At 40.9% G+C, this 27533-nt stretch overlaps 1 protein-coding gene across 1 annotated transcript in view; it reads right to left on the bottom strand.

The window, feature by feature from the left end:
- ptprfa (protein tyrosine phosphatase receptor type Fa) overlaps positions 1–26580 on the bottom strand; it is a 191116-nt gene extending 164536 nt beyond the window's left edge. The window contains exon 1 of the mRNA XM_078107550.1: positions 26441–26580. The gene's annotated coding sequence lies outside the window, so the exon portion shown is untranslated. The remainder of the gene's footprint in view (positions 1–26440) is intronic.
- Positions 26581–27533: the final 953 nt, after the last annotated feature.

Genomic DNA, 27533 nt, shown 5'->3' with positions numbered 1-27533 from the left:
TGCTAATAGAATTTTAGGCTGCTGAAAAGGTTTGTCAACACAAAAGTTCAGAAAGGGACTTCACCGTTATGGATTCTTCAAAGAAACACGGCCATATTTCAATGTACATATTCAAAATTTGAGATGATATCTAGAATAATTGACAGGGCTTTAGCAGTGTTGGGAATTCTCAGTGTTTTCCTCTTTGAACTTCGACCCTTTGAAAGTGTGTTTTCCCTTCATGGAAGTTCATAGTAACAATTTGGTCTGAAATTGTCTTTTACAGTGTTCGGTTGTACCAAACCAGGATGGTGATGGTCAACATGTGGATCTCCAAAACCACATTGCAAAAACGCTGTTATGGGTAAACCTGGCACACACGTTGTACGGGCAGTAACAGCTGTGGGCTTGTGTTTGCTATTGATGGACCCAGAACTAAAAACTCCTTTTCCTGTAGACACAGCAGATTCCAGGCGGTTGAGACAGATAAACACCAAGAAAACCCAGAGAGTCATTGTTTCGCTGCTGGCAGCGTCACCTCCCCCGATATGTCATTGGCGATGTGTCTAACAAGGCAGCTGGATCACGGTGGACAGGTATGAGGACAGAGCCGCGTGGCCGGGAGGCCGGCACCTGTCAAATGAATGTCTTCTGCCACAAGCCGCTCAATAAACTCCCACAACGGTGCTGGATGAGAGATGTGCTGCTGCTGCCCTCATCGATCTCCGGTCCAAATACAATACACACCTTACTGCCGTGATGTGACACTGCACAGCCCCATGACATCCATTACTAATGAGAAATGTTTCTTTTTTTGCCTTTTGATGGTTATTTAGATAGGATTCATTTTGTTTCTGTTTTTGTAATTGTGCTGTACTGTTATATGCAATACTGTGTGTGTCCATGTGCGTGTATGACATGTCTTGTCTCTTGTTAGTGCTTGTATTCCCATGGGTGTCCGCAGCAGGACTGTGGAACCATCCAGCATCATGTTGAGTGTGTGTGTGTGTGTGGGGGGGGGGTGAGCAGGCTGTCCCTTGGTGCTGTCATGGAAGTGCAAAGTCAGCTTTAATAAGTCATTGATTCAAGCTGCTGGTTCTACAATTCCACCATTGCCACAGATTACAGCCGTCACCATGTTGATTTTTTTTTCGCAATCAATGAACTGAAGTTCTCATATTTGAAATTTAGAGGAGTAACATAGTGGTGCAGAATACAACTTATTAGTGCAAAACGCATAGACATCTCGCATAACCCGACAGCTTCATGGGGGCAACCTGTCAATCACAAGATAGCCCCGCCCATAAAGCATACCCTGCTTTATGACTGTCTATTTGAGTCGAAATGGACCATCATGTTTACTGATGTAATAAATCTCGTGATGAGTAGGGATATTTTACCAAGAACCTCTTTGACTCTGATCTGACTACAGAGCTACAGAGCAGTGAGTTGCTCTCCATTCAGAGCCCTCCAATGTGATCTGTTCTACTCTTCTGACCACTCAAAGTGCTTTAACACTACATGTTGGGCTGGGAAGGGGGCGTATTTGGTTAATAGGAAGTTAACATGAATACATTTGGCAATCTCAAATGTTTAGCAACAGAACTTAGAAATAAATGGACAGGCAAGATTACAGCAGCAGGAACACAATCAAACATAACTCACTACTCAATCATAGCATACTCTGTGACCCGGGCTATACTGTATACTACCACGATATGACTCTGCAACTAACTAACACGGTTACTTTAATCTGCCCGTAATTCCAGTCTCTTACTGTTCGGTCAGTCAGTGTTTCAAACGGGTCCTTGGATCCAGCGATCAGCTGTTTTCATTTTATAGTCCTCCTAAATACAGCGGGATGTTCATTTAGGATGTTTATTTAGTAAATTATGGTCATTTTAGAGATAAATAGAGCACCCTGCTTTAGGGCGGGACTGCAGTGATTGACAGGTTGTTACCATGGTATTGTCCGATATGGGAGTTGTTTATATGTTTGTCTTACATGTGTACCCTTTCACATTGTGCTTTCACTTAATAAAGATTAATAGTAACATTTTGGTCACCTAAAAATGTCTTCTTCAAAGTCCAGTTGTACTAACCTCCCGCGTTTCTTCTGAACGGTCAAAATGCCTCCAAACTATGGTCTGCTATCTCCACTTCCACCTTCTATGGTCATGAGTTGGGCCTGGACATGGGTCCTGTCTGCAAACTGGCATTTGTAGCAGTCTCAAAGTGGCTGCAAAGAACATTGTGATGGCTACTCTACTGAGTAAGTTCTCAAACTGTCCTTTTACTTTCTTCTAGACTTAAGTTACATTACAGTCAAATCAAACACATTTTGTTTAAGATTCTGGATATTTATCTTGATTCCTACCTCATCTGGACCTCCACAACAACCTGTGAGCCTGTCGCCAATAGCATAATACCCTCTGTACGTGACTCCAGAGCGGGAACGGAGTTCTATTAATATTCCTGAATGCAGCTTTACTAATACCAAGAGGTCTGCTGGGTGCACGGCAGAGGAAGCACTCCCTATGTGATGCACCAGCATCGTCTCCCCGAACGTGCCACTGCAAAGCTTGTTTGCCCACATGCCATTAACCGGCGCACTTCAACCAGTAACACCATCTGTCAAGAGCCCCTCTCAATCCTGGAGCAACAGAAAAACCGTCTATTTTAACTCAGCCTCGCTAGCAGAAGAAACACATACATAGTGAGACGCAAATAGCCTTTTTATACTTTCAGTTCTGTCACTAAGGCTTCTCTTGGCAGGAATTTAATATTTAGACAAAACAAACATGACACAGTGTTTATGGGTTATTTGTTGAGGACGGGGGACACTTCCTAAATAATCCATCTTGGAAGTGTCCTATTGTCAAATTCATGAATACTCATTAATCTGAAATTTCCAACTCAATTGTCAACATTATGATTGCCTTAACAATTGTGTTGCTGTCTGTTCCCTACCCAGCAGACATAATACTTTGTTATAAGCAAAGGTAAATGCAAGGAGAGTTGAGGTGAGATTGATAGAGCTTGAGCAGCTGATTATGCACACGATTACCATTTGCCGCTTAACACAGGAAGGGGGAACAGAATCAAGAAGTGGATTCCAATTTTGTTCATGGATTTACACCCCTACAGGTTGACAATCACTTTTTGAGCTACACTTTCGAATCAACCAAAGTCATGGAGTCCCTCAGGGAAGCGGGTCGGATGGTAGGAACACGCTATGCGGGACGTTCGACTCCACACAACGTGTGTGATCGTACCTGTGCACTTTATCACTCTATGATGGTCGTCGTGGCGCAGGGGTTAGAGAAGGTGTGCTGCGAGTCCAGGCTGCCCCATGTTCCATGTCAAAGTGTCCCTGAGCAAGACACCTAACCCCTAATTGCTCCCCAGGCAAAATGTGAAAAAGCCATGGGTTTAAAGTGTAATGTAAGTTGCTTTGGATAAAAGCGTCTGCTAAATGACCTGTAATAATGTAATGTAATAATGATTAGTACAATCCCATGTACCAGGAAGTACATGTGTTTTATTTTTATTAAGATGATGCAGCTAAAATCTGTCTTTTATTTCTCTTTTTGTTGGTTCCCTTTGCCGTGCTTGAAAATGTAGCCCACCAAACTATTTGCTGCCATTTGATAATGGAAATAAATGTATCCGTTTTAACTAGTACTAGTAGATAAAAGTAGATAATCACAGAAATAAATCATCTATAGAAAAAATGTTGATGTATCAATATCAAGATGCATCGTAGCTCTCTGACGCAGAATCAAATCGTGAAGTGCCTAAAGGTTCCCACGCGTAATTATTTGGTTGCTTGTAACACGTTGCATCCTAAATCAAATGTTTAATGAGAAAAACAGGAGAAGCAATCAGCAGCAATTATTATACATATATGTATATATATATATATATATATATATATATATATATATATATATATATATATATATATATATATATATATATAAATATATATATATATGTATATATGTATACACGTTATGGTTTAGAGGAACAAGCTCAAACATTGTTTCACTGTATTCAGGGCATGCTTCTATTTATTGTTACACGCTGAAAGACGACAGTCTCCATTCAGCATTTCAAATGGGTTTATCCTGCGATCCGCGACAGTCAAAAACATAGATGAACAAAACGACTGTATGTCCTTCCGTTGCTGGTCTGACTTACTTGTTCTATACCAATTGTGAACACACAACCTGAACATATAACAAGATAATCTTGGTTACTGGCGCTACAAAAACACTAGCGCGCGAATAGCTAAGAATGCTAACTCTAGTTAGCTGTCCTCCGCCTCAGTACTAACAATTAACTGAACATTTAAGACATGCCACCACCAAAACGAGCAAACTAGCATAAATATACATCGTGCTTGTGCACTTTTCCAGGGGAAAGTAGGTGGTTTCCAACATAATAACCAAAACAAAACACAGTGACAGGGGAATGGTACTGACTAATACAACAACTTAAACAATGTTAGCCCTTAAAATGTCCAGGGTGCCACAGTATTACCAGTAGGAATTGGCAATGATGATTATTTATCTATTGATGATATTGTTTTATATAAAATTGATTTATGACAAGCTTTAAAGAGACAAAGTCATATTCATGGATGTCCAATTTTAATAAATAAGCTCCATCATCTATCATTTTTTGCCATTGCAAAAAGCCTGATGATAGAGCGCTGTGTGCTCTCCAGCTCTCCTTCTACGTCTGATGGAAATACACAGATTGAAAAATTGAAAAAGAAAATCTTGAAGTCTACATATAATTTACAAGATGTTTTATCAAAGAAAATGCACCAAAATAATATTCCATAATCCGGTGTTCTCCAACCACCGGGCCGCAGACTACTACCGGTCCGTGGCACGCAGCACCACAGAAAGAATATACTTTTTGAACTTTGAATCGTACTTGGAAGTTTGTTTGGTCAGGGCAATATGAAGCCCAGAGGTGAACTGCGAGGCTTGTTAACCTGTTGTAAACTTTGTCTGCAGCACATATCTGTTTGTCGCTGTTAGCTGTCAAATCAGGCGGTACTAGCGTGTGATGTTTGACCTGGCCGTGGTTCACAAAATATAATGTGTGTTTCCTACTCTGTAGAAGCATCAGAGAGATGATTAACGATGATTTAGGCCTGCTGGGGCTGAATTCTGAACAGGAATCGTCAGCTTTAAGTAATGGGCTAAACATTGGGGCCAATTCATTACAACTGCATCACCATGACAAATAGCCAGCAGTGTGCAAATGCCTGTACACCTCCGTACTTCTCTGAAAAGTCATTGAATTACGTTTCCAGTTAGTGTTATACGAAAGTAGGAGTACATTTTCTGTGTTATTTTTAAATAGAGGCAGCTGCGATACAGTTCTTTTTCCACCCTCCAATCCAATATTCATTTTATTATTCAAATGTCTTTTCTTTACAATATAAATACAAATTCAAATAAAAAAGATTAATTGAGAACCATTGACGCTATATCCAGGAGAAACCCTCCTATGAGATCAGTGCCTCCAGGACCACATTTTATGCCGATGAGCCGCAGCGAATGGTGAAAACAAGACCACAATCACTGTCCCAGCTGGCAACTCTCAGCAGGATGCAGAAAACAATCAATAAAGAGCAGTGTTGATCCAGTGTATGTAGGAAATATACTGTTTTTGAACAGTATATTTTTTAATCGGTTTGGTTTGATTTATTGTCAAGAAAACAATCCTCATCACAGCGTACTAAAGCCAGGCCGTAGATCAATTCACTTCACCATCTGTAGAGAAGCTGTGAGATTCACTTGATAAATTACACAAATGATGAATTGGATCAGAATAGTCAGCAAGTATTTTTTTCAAGAAAATCCTCCAAGACAACAAGCTCAATATCATATTTAATTTAGCATTTGGGAGACTTGTTTATTGGTTAACCAATAATAACATGATGCAGTCTCAGCTTGGTACATCCATGTATATCAAGCGCAAATAAGCATTCTGCCGTTGAAATGTTCTAGATGTTAAAATATGAAATAGATAAGAAACATTTACTTGTGTGTGTGACTCTTTGTTATGCAACCCAATGGTGACCATTGGACAACCAGATACTGTGGTCCAATGGTCCTACTGCTTATGGTCAGTGTCTCTTGTGTTACGTTGTTTGCAAAAGTTGTGAAACATTCTTCCTTTTTTTTGGCACAAAGAGAGAAACAAACAGAGAACTGGTTATTCAGGCGGAAACATCTGCGCCACCCAGCCATGTTAAACCCTTCAAAAGACAGCAATCCCATTGATGAATACACTTAGAAGAGAAAACCTGAAATGCCTCAAAGTTTCAAAGTGGGTAACAACCCAACATCTGCACACACACCAGGAAAAACATTCAATTCAATTAATTATATTTAGTATAGCCCAAAATCACAAATTTACCTCAGTGGGCATTACAGTCTGTACATATGCGACATGTTACAAGCAACTTCATTGGGTGCCTTTACTCACAGTGCAAAAGAACAAAACACCTTTTTATATCTTTTTACAAGTATATTTATGTGTTAAAGAATCACATAGCAGGCCTTTGGGCCTTTAAACCTCAATCCGTGTCATATTTTTGGCTGACTGAGTTCACAGTGCAATACAACTAATTATTCCATGAGTAATGGTAAAGATTAGGTCAATATGAGTTGGGAGATGTGGAGGGTGGTTGCATCCACAGTCAATGGTTTAAAAACAATATGAACCCCCAGGCTTCCAGATCCAGCCGATTCAGAACTCTGCATATCTGTTTGTTCACATGTTGTTTCAAAGTTCATGCTCATTCTTGGCTTGTCAGTTATGTGTGAAGCACTTTGAACTGCACTGCACTATATGAAAGGTTTGATTGAACAGAAACCAAACCCTGCATATGATGTTATACTGAGTGCAGGACAATTGCTCTGCATTAAATGGTGCAGGTGTTAGTTTTACTGCAGCTGGGCTTCCACCTTGAATTCCCCCCAGTAGCTGCCAAAACACTTCCAGGAGTTCAGCAGCTCAACCCATGTGCAGCTGGCCATAAAAGTATACCGTGGACCGCTCCCGGGAGAGCCCCGTTAAAGCCCACATCAGACTAAAAAGGACAGAGACAGAGACAGAGAGGCACGGGAGGACTGCAGGAGCAGCTCATCGGATCACACAACTAATTAAAGTGGCAACAGGACTAAAGGGCACCGAGAGGACAATGACTGCTCATTATTTACTCTTTATCTCTGTTAAATGCGAAAACCAGGCTCTAATTGCAACAAATTAGTCTTGCCAGAGGTTATGTGGAGCTGCACATTAAATCATTAGAAGGTTCAACCCCGTCTGTCTCTGAGTGTATCCCTCATTTGATTTGTCCCCTGACATCTGACACGCCGCTGATGGATACTAGTCCGTGTGAGTAAGCGGCGAAAGGCCTTGTGGAGTTTGTACCATATCGGCAACATTGACTGTTAGGAATGCACACTTTTGCAGTGGACAGGAGTCTTAAAACTAACTCTCACAAACTAACCTTAATTTTTTCACAATTATTTTGCTAGACAAAATAAGTAGTTTGGTTGCCTGAACCTGACCGAGATTCCTGTCATTATTTTGAATATGCCATATGCATGTGAGTATAAATTTACACATGTTGCTGGCCTTCGTAAGAAAACAAAGATGAACAAGGAATTAAGGAAGGTAATGTATGAACTGTTTTATGAGCACACCTTGGTTAGTGTATCTGTGAGGCTGCCGTGTATAGAAAGCCAGAGAGAGAAAGAGAGAGCCTGTGTGAGGATGAGGATGAAGTCAATGCCACCTGTTCTTTAAAATGTAGGTGTTTAGCATCAAAGTTAACAACAACTAGAGCTCGGGCTAACTTAAGGTGGGCCATCTGTTCTTCTTTGATAAGCCTTAATATTATTTTCAATTATTTAACTCATAGCCTTCAAAGCTCATATGGTTGCGTAAAGGTTATTATGAACATCCCTAGAAACATTGCAAACCTCAAAGGTTCATTTCAACCGCATCACCTTTTCGCTCTGAAAAAACATATTCTTGAAAACAAATTGGAATCAAAGAGCCAGTTCACCCAGAACACACAAGAAAAAACTGATCTTGGTCACGCATCTGGATAATCCACAGACCTGATCAGAAATTGACATAGAGTTTACAATTGGACGTCTAATGTTTGGCTTTGTTCGTGTGTTGTTGCTTTTTTTGGCATGACGCTCCCCTGATGCTGTGACATACAAGGCGACGCCCTGAAGCCCTGCCCAGCAGTATCCAGGGGAGCAGCAGATTGCCGGGGCTCAGGGCTCTGCCAGCCTCAGTGGGTCACATCCCCTCAGAGCCTGGGCCAGGCTGCCGACGAGCCAGAAGCCCAACCTCCTGCCACCGGGGACGTCACGTTCCCTGAGAAACAAGGCCAGCACCCTGCCGCCCCCCTCCTTCTTCAGCTTACAGTTGACCGTGCAGGCACATCATGTACTGGACATATGGGCATGATTCATATCCGCCCTAGGAATCTTTTTGTGTAACCAAATAATATGTACAACCTTGAAGTAAAGGCAAGTAGGGAAAGATAATGGTGAACCACAAAGACTACACTCTGTGAGGCTAAAGGTAGGAAGCCATTAGCGACAATGCAGGAGACCACAGCAGGACATCAGCTCCAGTCCAAGGCATGAACATGCAAAACGTCTGCTGTGAAACAGTGGTCAACTATTACGACATTGTAATAAATACACAGTTGGTATCGGCTCCACTGGACTTATTTTACCAGTTAACAGTGGGGTTGAACTCATTGGCATTGACTAGTACGTACATCCTCACTCTGCATAGGCTGGGGCGGAATAGCTCGGAGACAGCACCACCAACACATAGGGAGGCGTTGCGGCAATAAGAGCTAATACAACTGAAATACCAGCCTTTATTCAGGGGATTTCAGTCTCACTTTGACAAAGGTAACTTTTTGAGCCTATTGTCAAATTGAAATGGGAATACACAGCCAATGTTACAGTGGACTCTGTACAGAATTTAAAACGGGAAGTGGTTGGCAGTGATCTTAGGCTGAGCCACAATTACTCACTCAGCGCCACCACGTACTTGGCAAACATTCCGATATGACCGGGGGCAAAAATTCAGGGGAGCAAAGTCGGTGGTAAAGCGTGGTTAGAACAAGAGGGTCCAATGAGGAGGTTAACACTGTTAGCCAAGAAAGGAGCATCCAGTAATTTTGTTACTATCTTGTGTGAAGCCAGAGAGATGCTGCTGCTAGAGCTGCTAGAGCAGCAGCATCGTTTAGGTATCCCAACCCGTGGCTGCCACTAGTAGAGGCTGAAATGCTGAATGAATAGTTGTAGACTTCTTACTTGTATTTTATTTTTTTACAAGATGTTATTATTGAGGACCATTATAAGTAATTGATCCTATAAGCACCACGCCTACATTTTTTTATGATTCTGTTTAGGATTCATACGATATGATAAAAAAAGGATAATGTTTGACAGTAACACAGTAAGTTGTTAAATAATATAAATGTTAATTAAAAATGTTAAATATAAAAGTTAAATGTAAAATATAAATGTAAATGTTAAATATAAATCTCGGATCATCTTTGTGATACTGCCAAACATTATCCTTGGAAAAGTTAATGCATGAATTTAAACGAATTTCTCTATTAAATGTAAAAAAAATTAAATGAATATTGTCGTGCTTTTTCTTTCATATGATAATGCTAAATGTACAAAAACTGCGCAGGATTTTAGAACGTGCAACATTTTACAAACGGTGCCCCATAGACAACTGTAGATTTACTTTGTTGAGGTTCATTACTGTCTGTGTGAAGAGAGCACAATAAGACAACAAACTAAAGCGTTCCCAGCCATTCACAATATATATACGGTATCCACAATACATGTTGCTTAAAAAACAAAGGGGAAATATATCAAACTAGATTTAAAGTGCATGTTATTGTGTTAAAAAACAGTAAGGCTAAAGCATACTGTAGTATACGTCTATGATTTCAGCTTCCATGCACCTCCAATTGTAGATGTTGTGTGGATACCACTAAAACGATAAAACAAAATTTTCTTAGCTCTTAACATTATCACATGAAAATGATTTGGTTTTGACTTCAAAAGGTTGCTCATGATGAAAGGTTTGTAGCAGATCTGACTTAAAATGATGCCTATGAATGCTAATGGCTAGGACATGCTTTTCCTTAGTTCTTGGTTGGGTGGATAATTACGAATCAAAATAACTCATAACTCAAATAATTAATTCTAAAGACCACAATGCCCTGCCCTGACATTGTGGCTGAGACTGCAAATATTGACGATAATATCTCAAATTTTACTAAAGGACACAAGGAAAGTAATACGGGCCGAAAGTCTAGGTGGATGATATGTTGATATGTTTTTATCAGTGGTAATATAGCTTTAGCTATAGTTTAAAACTGTGCAGCACTTGATGGTAGTTGTAGTTTGTTTAAACTCCTGAATCCACTTTTACGCAACCTGTTATCTTCATGGAGATGATAATGTTCTCTGGGCACCTTCCACTTGACTACGAGGTTGGACGGGATGGACGGGTAAACAAAGCGTGCTATGCGCCAGCCCCATTACTCTCTTATATCCAGAAACTAATTTCTATTCATAGGTCCTGTGTGTGCATGTCACTTTGTATTTCAGGTTTAATCAAATAGTTTGTTTAAAGCCATGTATAGAATATCATGGTTCTAGATTGCTACTGAGGGGTTTAAAAAACTAAAAAGAATAAACTTGACGGAGATGTGATTGTCTTTGCCTGCCTCACACTTTGTTAGAGCGGTCTCTTTCTTGCACCCCTTTTCTCATATTTTATCTCTAGTACTCACTAGCTAACATTAAACTTGAAGTCACTTGTTAGGGTCCTCAGAGGATGAACCCACAAGGGGCAGAACAGCAGCTGGTGGGTCCTTGGGCTGCTGTAAACTTAGTGTTTTGAAGCACACCATCCTATCAGGAGAGGAGTGACCCACATCTCGTGCACGGTGTCTCAGAAAATTGAGCTTTGACTTGCTTGCAGATGAAGACAATGTCTTCAACTGCAAGCAAGTCACATTGTGGATGACATCAGCTGTCAACGCAACAATTCTACGGTACACTTGTGAGTAAGTCATAAATAATTATGTTTCTGAAAAGAATCAAACATATATAACATAACATAACACAAATCTTGTATAGAGGCTATTCGTCCCTTTGAGGCTTAAAGATATTAAAAGACACATTCACTAAGCATCAGACAATTTTTTCCATTCATCTTGCATCCAGGCTGTGGCATTCAATTTATTTCAGGACTCACATTGAAATCCCGTTTTCCTTTACATCAGCAAATTATTGATATTGGCATGCAGTCTTCTCATAATATGTACATCTTTTAGAATTAACGCCGCTCTTTAGCCTGCTGTGGTTTACTCAGTCTGATTGACTCAGTTCCATGATGATCATTTTATGAAACTGTTGATTCTGGTTTGGTTGATGGATTATTATCAGAAAAATGTATAAAACTGTGGATGTCACTGCACATATACAGTGCAGCCACACCCCATAGTGATCTTCATACCAGGTTTGAATGCAAAGCCTTGGATTAGAGGCGGTAATCCAGATTACATGTTAATACCAGGTGTTATAATCGCAATCTAATATATCTTTGATGCCTGGCAATTTCTATGTACATACGCAATCCGTTTAATTACAAGAACCCACAAAATGGAACCACAGAAGAGTCTCGTTCCCACCAGCTACGAAACCCAAAGAGAGAACTAAGCAAAGATCCACATCCAGAGGTCTCTCCTACACAGCAGTGGGTCGATGCTGTTAGCATATACAGTAGTAAGGCGAAGGATATGTTTATAGATGACCTATTGGCAGCCAAAAAGATATGTTTGGTTATGCCAAAATACAAGTGAGCCTTTGCGAAGCCCCTCCTCCCCAATTGATTGATATCAGATAGCTATCCAATATGTCCATTACCATTGATGTATTTTCTCTTCCTAATCTGTTTGTGTACTTACTCATGTAATCTACAATAGGAACAAGGCACAAGTGGCCTTCTAAAGCACACCTGGACATGTGGTAAGACAGGATGACACAGCAGATTCGTTCCACTGAGCTACTCGTCCCTTCGGGGGGCTTGAATATGCAGAAGAATGTCTTGATCATCATGCCACACAGCCTTCCTTTCTAGGTCTAACATGATCCTCCATCACTTGTATACACAAACACAGCAAAAGTGTACTCATTTGAATGTGCTTACAATGTGAAACGACCAAACTCATTCGTCTCAATTCCCCAGCAATGGGAACCTGTTTTTGAATTGTAGATTCCACGTCATTGAGTGGACGACTACAACACTGGTCAAATGCATCTACTGGGAATCATTAGTAAGCGTCTCATCATGCAAGACTAACAAGCGATGTGGACAGAAACCATAAACATGATGCATCAGTATTCGACGACACGGCCGCTCGGAGGAGAACTAAGACATCCCCATTAAACCTCCACTGTAGGTTACCTTCATTAAGCCCATTATTCTATTCACCATACTAGTTTATTGGTAATATACGTTAGATGTGTTAAAATGTCAAAAGGAGGCACGATCTGACCAAAACCTGGTATTTAGGCTGAAGTTTCCATAACTTTGGGTGAAGCTATGGTGAAAATCCTTTTCTTCTTAGTTTGTTTTTTTATGGTGTGAGTGTTTGTATGTAATAATATACAACTCATAATAGTTGTCCCATTCCATTACGCCACTGCCTTCCCCCTCGCAAGGAGATGCACATAACAGACTGTCAGCACTAATCATGTGGAAATAAAGAGGTAAAATCAGGTGAAGGATGTAGCTGGGAGCATTCTAATGTGTCGCGATGCGTTCAGGGGGGCTGTGCTCTGGTGGGAGCTGTCACTCTTTGTGGGGAATGTAGAAAGCGAGGGTTTCCTCTCCCTCTTCAGACATCATGAAACCTAAAGGTACCTTATGTTGTGAGTTCCCTGTTTCCTCAGCAGGGAACACTGGATGTGTGTAGTGGGGCTGGAGTTGTATGTACGGAACACATGAAGAATATCGGTGTGATTAGTCACTTCTGTTTAAGATTCATAATCGAAGAATAGTGTTTTGTATTACGTTTGGATGTCTGGCTACCTGTGTGCTTGAGTTCCAAGAAATTATTACACAATTGTGGCCAATATGTGAAAATGGAATAATCCATGGAGAAAATGTTCAGGTTTCTAAACATGAGATATAATTGATTTTGTTAAAGTAACTGATATTATACTTTGTATTTAACCATTTGAAAAACAAGAGGTTTTACCCCCCAAAATACTTTTTATTTTTAAGTATTAATGCGTCTGCGTCGTTGTGTCAACGCACTCGTTTCAATTCATGGTTCTAAAAGTCTTGCGTGTGTTGCAGAGCAATTCACCGCCAGAACAACAGGTGGAGTACCGTGTTTTTGTTGAAGACGACCTAGAGAATCACGTCTATGTATGTGGAAGTCATTTGTGTGTTTTTTTTTTTTTATCATAGACTTTATTGCCCCGTGCATCGCCACTGCTGCTTTTCATCGCGGACACATTTGTCCCGTATTTTCCTCCACAACTTTGTTCCCCTCGACCGGCAAACCGCCGTTTGTGGAGATCTCCCTCCATGAATCAGAGGCCATCCGCGTCCTTATAGTCCGCCAAAGACGGCTTGTAGAAGCGGTCATATTTACGCATTTCTTCCAACGAAAGCTCTTCAATCTGATCCGTTCTCTCGTAAACATTCTTCGTTTTAATAATGGCGGTATCGGGCTATGAAAGCGGAAATGTGAGACTCCGTAAAGGACGTAGTTAGCAGACCAATCGCAGCCTTGTGCGCTGCGGGAGGCTTTTGTTGCTTGTGTCGCTTTTGACGCAAGGTAGAAAAATGGGTCGACGCACGCAAGGAGGTGTGAAAAGGCACGCAAGGGACACGCAAGGGGGTCTTGCGTCTGCGTTGCTCTGAAAATACAGAAGCATAAACTAGGCTTAAGGCACAAAAAGTAGAATTTCTTCTGTAACTTATTTTACAAAAACCGATAAAATATCAGCATTTTAAACTTAATTTTGGCCTTTCTCTGACAGAAGCCTTGCACATGATGCGTAGAAAGAAAGACTAAAATGTGAAAGTGTTGCGTCGTTGTTTCGAGCTTCTGAAACTCAATCCCGGCTGCGGGTTTAGGGGTTCAGACGTTCAAAGATACTAAATGATCAATTCAGGGTGAACCACATAGTGGAGTTCTGTCGACCAATTTATTTTACATCCAGAAGATGTATCTTTTTTTATTCTCAGCATTTTTTGTTTGTTGTTTTCAGTGAGAGGTAGGGAGATGTTAGTGTGTGTTTGTGTACACTTGAGAGGGAGACTTTATAGTTCAAGTGAGTTATCAGTAGCAACTAGATTTTCAGTGTTTACAAAGTCAGAAACAAAAGAAACTCGGAAATCCAACCTCATTTTAGTTAAAAGGTATTAATTTGTATTGACAAGTTTCAGAGTGTGGGAGAAAGAGTCCAAAGAAATGCTCCATTCCAGCTGCTAACGCGATACTGAATATCCAGAATGTCCAGAATATTTATTTGGATGGAGCGTTGGACAAAAAGCGAGAGATAAGAGAGCGGTATGACCGTTCATCCTTATCCACTGGGTATTAAAACCCAGCTTCCTCCTGGCAGCTCCCAAACAACACCACCCTCTGTCATAAATCCACACGCCCTTTTTTCTTCCATATCCCTCAGAATTTATTGCTGAGATAAACTTGAATTGTGGCCCTGAAAATGCCTATATCCCTGCCGGTAACATGGCTAACTGTTTGTTGCATCGGCAGCCATAAATCAGGCAGCTGGAAGCCCGTCTTGGCCCGAGCATTTCAGATCCATTCACCACTGACAATGCCTGCTGTTCCAGCAGGCCCCCGGGGGCCACAGCCAGATCCCTTCATGAAAATGCAGTCTTGCTCTGCCCTGCAGCTTAAGGCCCTCAACTGGGTGCTCAGCAGCGGAAAACAGCGCACACTATTAGCAACCAGGCCTAGAGAGCTTCCATCAGGTGAAACCTCGCTCATCTGTTGTGGTTAGCTGTAGTTAGCTTATGGTATGTAGCTCCTACGATTAAAATTGACCCTGTGAAATGCTCATTATTGGCTGGTTCCAGACTTGTGGAAGAGTGAGAAAGAGTGAGAAAGCATGAAAACGTAAAAAGTTAGTGCTGGGACAGATGCAGCTGAGTAAGTTTGACTAAAAACATATTTCTAAAAACGCTAAGACGGTCATTCAAATAACAACAAGACGGACAAGGGGCAGAAAGCAGCCAATCTGAATAGATAATGTGGAAACTGTGTTGATTTATTCTCAGGCTAAAGATTCCTCCCCTGTCTTACTCCATGCAGCCAATAATACACCATGTAATAAAAATAGGCTATATAAGCTAACCACATGGTTTTGTATGCTCCTGTGTCAATTTAATAGACAAGAAATAAAAGAGTTATTTGTATTTTACTAATTCATTCATTAGAATGCAAAATAATCAAGACTCCAATCATCTGGACATTTTTATGCATTTACACAACGCCATTGTGTATCAAGATATCTCTACATATGATTCTTTCACTATATAAATCTATGACAAAACCACAAATGATCAAATTGTAAATATGGTTGTTTATTTACTATCGTAAAGCCCTTTGGAGGAAGCACTGAGCCACACTGTTTTAAAAATGTGCCTTTTAAATGCTCCATCGTTTGTCAGCAACCAGTCATATGGTAATTTAGGCAATCTGGCCTCCTGAGCTCTGATTAATTTGGCAGGCACAACGTCATAATTCAGATTTAATGAAAACTTGAATCCTAAAGCTCGTAGTATTCTTCACCACTCTTTTGGAAGAAGGATGTAAGTGGTATGACAGGAAAACCAGTGATTTAGAAGTGAAGCATTTTCTGTTATTTTCAATGTGAATGTGGTTCATGTGGATCTAAAAGTTTAAAAAAATTCTAAATTTTAAAATTTTAAAAGTGTTAAATTTGAGAATGGAATTTGGTGGGTTGTTTAATTGAGTCATTCCGTATCTGACCTCTCCATAATCCTTAAACATCTTGGACACGTCTTGGATTCCATAAAACCTACAGCCACAGGCAACTTCCCCATGAAAGGTTTGTAAAGCTGCTGCATTCTGTCTCTCTTGAAAACAAGACTGTGAAGTAAAACCATCTGACCATGTGAATTCTGCTGTGTCAGAACGGCTATGTCAGTGCCCGAGGGAATGAAACACACCTTGGAGTAACATCAGAGAAATGTGCTTCTTCAGATGTGTTTGGTCACTTGTAATGATTTGTTTTTTCATCTTAGAACCCCCCACCTGACATGAATACAACTGTGGAATGAAACCTACTTTACTATGTGTGCAGAAAACGGAAGGAGCACCCCGTGTATACCATTATTTTATTTTATTAAACCCATGTTGAGCCCTGGTGGAGCAGTCTATCCTCTGTAACTGGCCACTCCAAGTCCTCTCTGCGTCCATAAAAGACACATCAAAGACACTCTGACTTTACAGGTTTTATTTGGCTTCCGCTGGCTCTGAAATGCATCAGGTCATAAATATCAATCTGTATCACAAGTCATTTGTCATGGATCATGTCCCTTTGAGTGACTGGATTATGCATCACTTGAAATATTGCTTGTAAGGCAAAATAAAGAATCTAGTATGGCTAATGAGATTATTGCTGAAGCACTAGTCATATAACCCGTATGATTGTGCTCTGTGGCATTTCATGCTTTATAAGGCAGCTTAAGAGCTTCTGCTAAAGTCAGATAGGATGCATATTCAAGGATGCGCTTATTCTAAAGAATAATCAAACTCAACAGAGATTTTTTAGTAGTTTAAAATCAAAATGCCTTATTGCATTAGATCATGGTCTTCTGATAAACAACCTACTAAATCACATTATGTGATCTCCCCACTCCACCATCAAACCAATAAACACAAGTCAATTTGTTTACATATACATGTTTCAGTTATATATGTATACAACCCTGAAAACCACAAGACTCCATCAAAAATACGGCAATTTTACCACGATTCTTTCACGGCCGACAGAAACTATACCAGCCAAGTCTGTTGACTATTTCCACTGTTTTAACAAGCACCAACTGTGGTTAGGTCAAAATTCAAATTTGAAATCTGAAAACAATCAGCCCGAAAGCTCTATGCTCAAACATACAAGCCTCTTTTGACACAGTCATTTTATTTTAACCCTTTCTAAGTTCACTTAAACTCATAGTTCTTAGCTCTTTCCACTATCCCAATGAACGGTTTAGTGGAAATCAAGTCTTAATTCAGTGAGCTAGATTCAATATAACTCTACCCTAATGTCTTGCCGCTATTATCAATACATCTCTGAATTATTCTAAACATACCTTTAAATTACAAATTTGGGGATAATTTGGACTTCATCCAAAACACCGTCAACCAGAACGCACCCAAGTTCAAGAGGGAAGGCGGCACCATGACACCCTACCACCTGTCGAGGGCAACCAGGGGGGAGAGGAGAGTATGGTTGTCCTGTAATCCATGTGTCCAAGACATTTAACCCCAAATTCCTCGAATGATGACAAGTTTAAGTGTTAAAGAGCTTTGAGTGGTCCGAAGACTAGAAGCGCTTTACAATTACAGTCAATTTACCACATATTGGTCATAATAACGTGATTAGAGCTGATAGCAGGTCCACTGCATTTCTCCATATTCATTTGTTATCTGGGGCAGTGGGATCTTACCCCCACCCAGGCCTTTTAATGTCTTTTCTTCAAAAACAAAAGAGTACAAAACTACAAATACGGTTACTATCTTTGTGTCAATGAAGAGCGTTTAGCAAAACAGAGTTATTACCCGGTAACATAAACACCCTTTAATTCATACTAATATATTAACAATTTCAATTATCAAAAGATTTAACACTGCAAAATGATGTACTTCATACAGCAAATCCCAACAAAGAAACATTTGTATAGTTAGCCTCAAGAGGGTCTCCAAAACATAGGAAAATGGAAATAATAAATGCAATGCTATTTTTCTATAAATGAACCTCACTTGTGTTTCCAAGAGAGGAGAGCTCTGTTTCGTTTAGAGCTGCGTTTATTTCCTTGTTGCAAGCATAGTTTCCCTGCAGAGTGCTAGCAGCTAGAGCAGCAGGTTTGTTTGCTTGGTTGGATTGCAGCCCTGATTTTGAAAGAGCCTGATGACCAAGTGCAAATAACTGGCAGGTTGTCATAAAGGATCTTTACCAGGATTCTAAATACAAGGTCTGCTGCATTGATCGTAGTTTCTCGGTGAATAGATTTATGCTTGGTTGTCATGGAAATGTATCTTTTCTGAGATATGATTTCATCCATAGTACTTCTTTTGTCATGATTTAACAAAACAATACCAAATCCAGTGAGATTTGTCCGGCCCGTTAACTGTGCTCAGGTTGCACGTCCATGGGACTTGATTTGGTATTGTCTGATCAAGCTGCTATTTCCAAGGTCATGGTCTGTTCCATCCTATGCATCAGTAGGAGTATCATTATAATTAAATGTGTGCATAAATTGAGTTCACGCTAAATCAGAACCGCTGCTTCTAAAAAGTGAAGCCAATCCAGCTTTAACTCACGCATTCTGTATTATGTACTTTTTTGTTGGCTGCAGTTTACAATAATTCTGGTGTGATATGCAATTCATTGTGTTGTTTTGTTGATATCTGTTTTTCCGTTCGTTTCAAACATATATATGTAACTATTTACTCGTTACTATTTCAGATCCGCCTATATCCTTAATTTTGCAAAATTAAGTTGCAAGTTACCCCTTTAGGTTTTCATAATGGGAAAATTGTTACATTACATTGTATACATATACAACTGGTACATGTAAACGTAAACAAATTGACTTATTGTTTATTGGTTGGTTGATCTCCCACAGAGTGGGGAGATCACATAATGTGATATAGTAGGTTGTTTATCAGAAGACCATGATTTAATCCAATAAGGCATTTTGATTGTACATACATATGTTGACAAATATATTTTCCTTAATTCTTCTCATCTTTAAATGCCTTTTTAATGAGTGAGAATGGACGGCATCGACGGCATTAAAGTGATGATGAACGAAGGCTTTACTGTGATGATGAGCGAAGGCTTTACATGCAGGGAGCATTCAGGAGAACGTCCTAGTGTCAGCTCCAACACTGCCGTCTATTCATCCACATCATCCAGCAGTTGGAAAGTGGGGGTTGACAGTCTGGTGGGGACTCTTTGCCCAATCACTTCATTTCTGTCTTCCTTGTCTGCTCTAAACCCAGCACCTCATTTCAATGATTTCACATATTGGCAAAACGCGTTGGCTTTAATCAACCGCAAAGTATGTCTGTCGTCGCCTAACAGCTCGGATATCAGCCCTCTCCGCTCATTAGTCTTATTAACTGATGCGCTGCAGTTAATAGCAGGCTCATAGTTCAGAAGGGGGGAAGCAGACCCAGCTAAAGAGAGGACAGCCAGGGGGCTTGGAAATACATTTCAGTCTCGGGCACAAAAGGAGAACGGTGGATTGGCATCTAAGCAGAGCCGCTCAACAGCTGAGCAAAAATGGAATGAAACGGCTTCAGATGAAAGTGTCTTGCGAAAAGCATTGCTACTGATATTTAAAAGTGCAAAGATTACAGCTTTAACAGGTGATTGAGCCAACAAGTGAACGTTGGGGCCTTTGAGATGTATCACAATCCAAATAAGGACCAGACAGACATCCATACAGATGAACTAAGCTAAAAAGAGGCATAACAAAAACATGGTAGTACTTGTATCAAACAAACACTGAGACACTAAATGTACATAGTAAGAATGTCCAATCAAAAGTCCTTTTCATGGAGACAAGTTTACAGCAACTGGGTCTTGCCAACGTCTGGGACATTACTTCAAAAAGGACCCCAGTCTCCTTGGAGACCCTTTCAACCACCACGGGCTACTGTGATTGACAGGTCGCTGCCGAACAGAGCCGTATGCGCTACCTCTAAATCTCTCCCCCACATTCAAAATATGGTAACTTCTGTACATGGGTTGAAAAAAAGACATAACATAGTGTTGGTCGTAGTCTAAGATGGCGATATCACCGAACTACGTCCACTTCTTTTATTCAGTCTATGTTTATTAATGATGCATCGCTCACATGGTGTCCATTGTGCACTTTCTCTACCTACCTCCTCAAGTCACTGGCTGTTTGCTGCTGTGTGTCAGGTGTCACTGAGAGCACCAAGTTAGTTTTTTGTTGCACACTTGGGAATGAGAGAAGGCACCATCATAGATTGGCGAATTCGAGGCTGAGACAATCACAACGTATCACATTCACGACTTTCACCACCTATAAATCACAGGCCTCTCCCCTTCATGACGCTCTGACAGTTTTACAATTGAGTAGAGGTTTCCACAGAGGAAACATTTTGTTTTCTCGGACTTGATTTTGGCACAGATGGCTCGTAAAAGCCACACATCTACTTGTACTATGATTAGAAATCTCCTCAATACAATATGATAGGCTGTGGAGTGAGCTCAAATATAAGACACAAATATTGCTAGGAATACTGTATAAAATGTAGCAAATGTACACTGTCCAGGTGTATTCCAAAATGTATGTTTATTGCTTCCTTTATTGCTATCACTGGCTGTCTGATGAGAAGGGAAGATGGATAAGTGGGTCGACGACTTCGGTTTAGAAACTTTGCAAATTGTGAAATGTTCTCTCGATATAACCTTACTAAGTTATAATTACCAGATGCTTAATCAATCAATGAATCATTTAGTTTAAAGTATGTCAGAAAATAAAGAACCATAACCAGCGCAACTTTCCTATGCTCTAGTTTGACATTGTGTTTGCTTGTTTGAAAAGATGTTCAAGTTACCATCATAAGCAGCATGGCAGCATGCATCAGGACACTAGTTAGTGAGCTCATTTTCCCCTGTGGGCCTCCTTACAGGTTACCCATCTATTACACAGGCAGTTCAGCCTATCGGACGCTGGTGCTGTCTCTCTGCACCGCAGTGTCTTCTGGTCAAATCTCAGACCAGACCAACTTTTCTGCTACTGAAGTCCCTCTACAGGTCATGTCTTACCCAAACATGCGGTTTATCAGAAATGCAAGCGGGACACATGAACATGTGTGCATCCTGTGTTGCTGTGGGGAAATTTCTGGTCTGCCGGTTCTGATTGCATTTCCTCTCTGAGGTGAGATGAGACAACAGCAGCGCCGGCCGGTCTTTAGCTGAACACAAAACACTCAAGAGTGTCAATGTAAAGGCTACGTGGTCCGGCCCTATTGTGAGCGTGAAAGGAGACGAGCATCAGCACCAGGACAATGTCACGACATGCAGGAACAAACTCAACACGTGTTTACAGGAAACACAGCCTGTTGCTATCAAACCTGCTCCAGCAAAGTTTTCTTTTTTTTATTCACACAGAAAGCATATACGACCCCAGTGTGCACCGGCAAAATGAGAGCAGGCAGCGAGCAGGCAGCGAGCATCTGCTCGCGCTTATGTTTACAAGAGAACAGTAAATAAAAAGTGATGTTTCCGCTGAGGGAAGAAGTACAGGAATCGGTTTAGGCCCAAAAACAGTTCCAGAGACTACAAAAATGTCCTTTAAGCAGTGGCCACGCACCATTGCCCTCTGAGCTACAGTGAATTGTTTTTAGATCATTTTTGTTGTTTATTATATTAAAAATACATTTTACAAATAGTCTGAGCTGGGCTCGGGCACGGTCCTAAAGCGGCGGGTCTAAGAAGCAGTTAACCAATCACTCATAAAGTTAATGAGTGACATTATAATTTCAGCGTCCTAAAATACATTGAGATTTGGGCTCGTCCTTCGCGACCACCCGCAATGTCCTTCCAAGGGACCGTTGTGAAAAGGAAGCCACACAGATGTCGCTTCTATATATACACATAGATTATATATATATATATATATATATATATATATTGATACTGAATTGTTTGAATAAGATGTCCTTATTATTTATAAATAGAGAAAAAAAAATTCCACCAGCCGCCACTGCCTTTAAGATGTCAGTAAAACACCACAGGTTTTAGGCCTGAAAGTTTTTAGTTTGAAAATCATTCACTGAGAATGATTTAATGTTAGTGGAGTCAGCAGGGTATTGAAATCATTGCGCACGTCTTTTTCTCAAGCCTAGTTTATGCTTCTGCGTTTTCAGAGCGACGCAGACCCTCTTGCGTGTCCCTTGCGTTTCACACATCTTGCGTGTGTCGAGCCATTTTTCTAGACTTGCGTCGAAAGCGACCGCTTTTACAAGCCGTCATTGGCGGGTTGTATAAGCGGGTTGGATTCACGGAGGGAGATCGCCGCAAATGTCGGTTTGCTGGTCGAGAGGTGCACAAAGTTGTGGAGGAAAATACGGGACAAATGTGTCCGCGATGAAAAGCAGCAGTGCGATGCAAGTCTATGATAAATAAATAAACAACTAAATAAATAGACGTGACTCTCTAGGTCGTCTTCGACAGAAACACGGTACTCCACCTGTTGTTCTGGCGGTGAATTGCTCAACACACGCAAGCCTTTTAGAATCATGAATTGAAACGAGTGCATCGACGCAACAACGCAGAAGCATGCGCCGGCCTTTAGAAACTGAACACAGATTTCCAGAACAGCAAGCACGCTTTTAGTTTGCAAATCAGAATTTGTATTATTAGAATTATTTTTACTAGGAGTCAATGAGCCTTGGCAGACTGCAAAATAATACATTATATATATATATATATATATATAGGTGTGTTGATTACAGAGTTGGGGTATGAGAGATCAGATCTCCTTTTTATGAGTCGACCCTAAAGTAATGTCTTCATCTCTCTTGTTTTGAGCCAGTCCATAACCCAAATCTATCCCCAAATTACTATCACATATGTACAAAAAACGTGTGGAAATTTGGCGGGTTTGCTACTTCTGTCAGTGTGATTACCAACTCATCAAATAATGACGTTTGGCCAGACATTTTTCAGTGTGTACTGAAGGGTTGTGTCAAGTACATCAGTTAAATACTTCAGTACTTTACATAGCTACTCCATTGATATAAGGAAAGACCAAATTAACGTATCTGTAAGTTACGCACAAGTTCGGTAGCCCATGCTTTGTAACTTACACATGTACTGCAGAAACAAAAAAAGAGGTGGTTTCTTATGGGACAGGAACAGCAGATTTCCAGGTCAAAGTCTTGTGTTTGTTTGAACAGAACACCCTGCTAATGCTCTCCGCTCTTACTGCACTTGTAACAAAAGGCAGCCGTGCAAATCCAGAAAGTGACGCTAGAGGGCTGAGTGGAGCATCTTTGTTGACTCAAATATCACCAGTTATTTTTTGAGTCAGGCTCTGAATGTTGATGATGCTGCTCTACACTTGATGTGACTGGCAGCATTAAAATTGCTTTTAATATCTCAACCAGGAAACATATCTGTATTCTGACTAAATTCATACAAAACAACTAATATTCTCAATCATTTCTCCCTGTTGGTCTCAAAGGACCACAAACAAAACAATTGTTTTCAGAGCAAATGTCTTTCTTTCTTTCTAGTTATTGTTTGATGGTTACGGGTTAGTTTAAATCATTGTTTAAATTAACTTCCACCTAATCAAGACGTAGTGGTGAAGAAAAGGTTATGTGTATCCACCTCAAAGCTCCAATAACGCAGTCATCATCTATTTGATACTACAGACACGTTCAGACAATAGAGCCATAATGGTTCTGAACGGGGCCATCAGAAACCAGTTCCAAGCCAGCGGGGATCTGCAGTCCTCTCTATGTGCAGCGGGCTCCAACCGCGATGAAAATGCTGTATACACACAAGGCCAAAACATCGCGGCCCTCTCCACCCATATGTTTTCATGCTTGCTCATCCCTGAAATTACACACTATTTATCAACATGGAGCGGAGGGCAGAGTGTGAGCGGGGAGGGAGCCGGCTCCACATACAGCCGGGCTACCTGCCGCCACGGCCGCGGAGCGAACCACCAAACATCTGGACGCATGTTGGTGTCAAGTCAAGTCATTTTATTTTGTATAGCCCAAAATCGCAAATTACAAATTTGCCTCAGAGGGCTTTACAGTCTGTACACATACAACATCCTCTGCCCCGAAACTCACCATCGGCACAGGAAAAACTCCCCAAAAAATGAAAAAAAACCTTACAAGAGGGAAAAAAGGGAAGAAACCTTAGGGAGAACGTCAGAGGAGGGATCCCACTCCCGGGATGGACAGACTACAATGGATGCCATGTGTACAGAATGAACAATGTATAATACATGCAATTCCTATGACAGAAATGATTCAAGTAATTGTGAGTAGTAAGCCAGGCGCACAGCAGGACCACTGCAGGGGCAACCACCATCAGATAGAACCACCATCCACAGAATCCTGTGGGGAAGGAGAGCACAGAGTCTCTTACTGACTGAGGCTCAACGCTGAACACAAAACATCTGTGGGTTGACAGTTGACTGCAAGGTGTCACATGTCACAGCGCAGCAAACAGCAGAATCCATTCCCCCTCGAAGTGATGGAGGTAACAACGTCTCTGTCCGCAGCTGTGTATGTGTATGTAAGTGTGTATGTGTGTGTGTGTTGCTCTTCTCCACATAATAAAGGCTGTGAAAGCCTCACACTGCTGGTGTTCAGCTGATGAATCCATCAAGGTTGGCGAACAACAGGCAGAGCATCACGCATCTCTCCCTCCACCATGTCTCCTTCTCGCTGCTGTGACTCCACCTCCTCCCTGCCCTTACTCCTCTTCCCTCCGTCTGTTGCACACATCCAGTCCTCCCACCTTGCCACTTTTACATTTGCCATCCGATAATGAGCTATATATCTAATCCTAGTGAACTGGACGCTGCTGCCTTTCCTTCTTCTTCATCTAGCTCTGCCTTAATCAGTCCTAAGGAACTTAGATGCATTTTAGCAGTTCCTACTCTTGCTTTAGAAAGTTACATTACTACACATCGCATCACATTACTATTACAGCATCATTAACCAACATTGCCACCGACTTTGCTTCTTTACCGGAGGTTATGTCTGATTGTGGTTATGTCTGATGGTGGTTATATCTGGTGGTGGTTATGTCTGATGGTGGTTATATCTGGTGGTGGTTATGTCTGATGGTGGTTATATCTGATGGTGGTTATGTCTGAAGGAGGTTATATCTGATGGAAGTTGTCCCTGTGGTGGTCCTGCTGTACAGGTGGCTTACAACTCTCAATAGTTGTGTCTTTTCAGGTAGCCTCTGAGGAAAATTATAAATTTGTGATTTTGAGCAGTATGCTACAAACTAAAATGCATTGAATCGAATTAAATATAAAACCGGCAAAAGACTGAAGCAGTGAGACCAACAACACAAAGCTCTCCTTTTACTTCAGTGTGTTATCCTTGACATTGTTCAATGCGTAGTACACGAATAAGCAAATATATGTATATTTATATATACATACAGCTTGGAAAGTTTGAACACATTTTCTCATATAATTATTAAAAATGATACTGTACATATGTATATCTATATAAACACATTTGTGTGCATGTGTGTGTGTGTATCTATTAACGATAACTGGCCTGACGTGTTACAAATACAGTGAGCTCATATTTGGATGCAGTCCGCGTGTCGCGCTTTTTTGACTACACACACATTTCAACTTTAATAAACGCATCAAAGCGGCGTGTTTTGCCACTGATGTATTTTCTGCATCATGTTAGTCACGCGCAGAGTGTGGTGCACGTGAAAAGAATACCGTGGTCACACAGACCGCAGATGGTCTGAGGGGAGAGCCGTGGAAATAATGCAAAGGAATAATGCAAGCGTCTCTGTGGGTTTGCACGCGGTTCATACCGAAATGCCTTTTTCACGCCTAATGACGTGCGCACTGTTATTTCTCATATACAGCATGGGGCTATATTAGGTTTTTTTTCTCTTTTTCGGAAAGATGTTTTCCTCAATCTGCAAGAAAAAGGCATATCTGTCCATCATAAAGGCACAGAATAATCAAATGACTCATCGTGATAAACTCATGACAGATACAACTTTAAACTATCAGTCTAAGAAAACCTTCTCTTACCCAATTCCGCCTTAAAAGTTGACTTGAACCACATTATCTAATTCGGGGATTTACATGACGAGCTGGACACGAGTTGTCATCATCATCCCCGTGAACAGATGTGTGGTGTGATGGTGTCAGTGTGAGGCGGTGGAGGACGTGTCGGACGGACTTGGGGATCGGTCCTGCATGCAGCGGGTCAGGTGGTCAGGGCGCTCCTGTGACGGGCACATACATGTTCGCATGTTTGCGTGTTCACATCCATCATAATATCACTTACCATCTTCTACCGTTTCCTGGACGTTTGCATTTCGGAAAAGACGTTGAAGACGAGGGGCAGCTTCCCGCATTCAGACACGGTTCAGAAAAGAGTCTCCTAAATTCCTCTCGGGTCCGCCAACACTTGCAACTCTAATCCCGAGCAGGTGTGTTGCAGAACAGGTCCGTAAACGCACCGCTGCGGAGCGACAGGTAAATCCCGCTCAGCAGCCGGACGGTGGAGTCCCCTCTGTCCCTCACAGACAGTAGCATCCGCCTCTCTCTCGCTCTCTCCCTCCCCCCTCCCTCCTCCTCTCATTCCCTCCGCATAAACCCAGCGGGAGGTGTTGGCCCACAATAATGAGTTAGTTAATCTTAAAATAATGACTTGGTATCTCACAATAACGATTTAACTCACAGCAATGAGTTAGTACCTCAATAATATTAAGATCTCAATACAATTACTTTTTGTCTCAAAATAGTTTGTTAGTACCTCATAGCGGGTATAGCTCACAATAAGGAGTTAGTAGCTCACAATGAGGACGTAATACATAACTAGTTAGTACATCAAAATAATGAGTTGGTATCTCAATACAATTACTTGATGGCTCACAATGGGGAGTTAGCAGCACAAAATAAGGAGTTAGTACCCCCAAATTAGGAGTTATTACCACAAATAAGGTGTTAGTACATCACAATATATCCGTTAATACCTTACAATAATTAATTAGTATGTCAAAATAATAACTCATACCTCTAAATAATGAATTGGCATTTCAATACTTCAAAACAATTCTTTACATCTCAAACATTTGCAGTAAACAAACGGTTGTCATTTTCCACTTTTTAACAAACAATAACATAACTTATCAAAGGGGTTGGGATTTGAAACAAAGTCTGCTATTTGGCGCCACAGGCTATATATGAGTGTAAACAGAGTAGAACAAGAAAAATACCGGAAGCCACACACGTCTCCTGGGCCATCCAACAACTCACAAATGAAAAACAGAGGGGATATCCGGAATTTGTTTCTGTAGAGGAATATATAAATATCAGTGGCTGCTGGCTTCAGTACGGGAGGTCAGTATGATTCCATGCAAAAAAGGGTATCACGC

The sequence above is a fragment of the Gasterosteus aculeatus genome, chromosome 8, assembly GCF_964276395.1.
Source record: "Gasterosteus aculeatus chromosome 8, fGasAcu3.hap1.1, whole genome shotgun sequence".
Taxonomy (NCBI): Eukaryota; Metazoa; Chordata; class Actinopteri; order Perciformes; family Gasterosteidae; genus Gasterosteus; species Gasterosteus aculeatus.
Note: the sequence above shows the minus strand (reverse complement) of the source record. Positions and strands in the feature narration are given on the sequence as shown.